Genomic DNA, 1,568 nt, shown 5'->3' on the forward strand with positions numbered 1-1,568 from the left:
TTCGAGTTTAATAAGATTTTTTTATTCCGTATTTGGATCCTGTCCGGGTTGGAAGGAAATTTACAAATCGATTTCGGGGTTGCAAAATGTGAAACCCGACCATCTCTAACCTGTTGATGGAGTCGGTTTGCGTGGGAGTGCTCTTAGATTCGACAAATCACAGTTGTTTCATAAGGGCTAATGTCGCAAAGAGCTCGAATGGAGAACAATGGCACAGAGAAACAGACGTCTCACTTAGAACAAAATGCAATCAAAATCATCGTCACAAAAACTTTGTCGCCCAATGCTAAAATCCCGGTGAGTGGCCAAGCGGCAACCAGATGGCGGTAGTGTGCAAACGTCAAACACAAGCAAAATCGATGAAAGCGCCATCGGTGGCCGATTGACCACCTACAAAAAGTTAAATAAACCGTTAAAAAGGTGTACGATGGAACATATGTTGAGTGAGACGTCTGTTTCTCTGTGACAATGGGTTCGAATTTTCCATGACATGTTTTCAATTATAGGAAAAGTAGCATTGGCGTAACAAATGAAAAATTTTAACAGTCATAATACAGAAAGTTTACCATTTTCGCTTGACCCAACTAGTGTATATTGTTCGCAAGTTGGCCTATCAAATATCCATGGACGACTCAAACATTTCAAATAATGTTCATCGACTCTCAGCCCTGACAGAAAATATCTAGAAATCTCGTAGAATTCCTAAAATCCTTGATAGGTTCAGAAAACCATTGCCGTTAATGGAATGTGAAGCACGACCCTGATCTTAAAAGGCTCCATTGATTTGCTTAGAACCTAGAATACATTATAAATTAAATATTGGATAAATTAGTTAGTTAAATTCTTTTCTTCGGCTTTCAATTCAATAGCCTGACAATTCATACGAGATTTCAAACGGCGATCTGACTTTATCAAACCTTGAAACCAAAAATCTACATTCCAATACAACTTATTTGTCGTTAATTTTCAATTTAGTTTAAAAACTTAGCAACAAATTAATTTATAGGAACAAATTTGACGCATATTTTCAAATAAACTGTCTGAGAAGCTGCACGAGTTGTCATCTAACTCAATTATTTTACGCCAACTGAGATATTTCCACTGTTTACATTGCGGCAGCGACAGTAGGAGCTTAGGCTTCGGTCCGATTCGCGAATTAAAATCAAATTAAACTCAAAAGTTGCAGTTAGGAAATTATGAAATTCCCCAGTCATAAGAATGGTTGGGGCTACTCAGCAAGACCAACAAAACATCTATCAAAAATTATTCAATATCTGTCAAAAATAATCTTGCTCTGCAAGCAGGGTTTTTTTGAAAATTATTGAACTGTTATTTTTAAGTTTAATTTGACTTCAATTCGCAAATCGGATCAAAGCCTTAGAGAATCAAAATAAGTGTGCGGAGTTTATAAAATCCATCCAAAAAATACCCAGTTCTGTCTTATTCAACTTTTAGTTAGCTCTCCGTACCGTACCGTGATGATTGAAATGCGTTGCATCTATTAGAATTAGCTTTAGTCAGAAAGCTAAAGATCATACACTCGATTTATATAACAAATCATAATGAAT

Source organism: Armigeres subalbatus, chromosome 1 (assembly GCF_024139115.2).
Source record: "Armigeres subalbatus isolate Guangzhou_Male chromosome 1, GZ_Asu_2, whole genome shotgun sequence".
In the NCBI taxonomy this organism is placed as follows: domain Eukaryota; kingdom Metazoa; phylum Arthropoda; class Insecta; order Diptera; family Culicidae; genus Armigeres; species Armigeres subalbatus.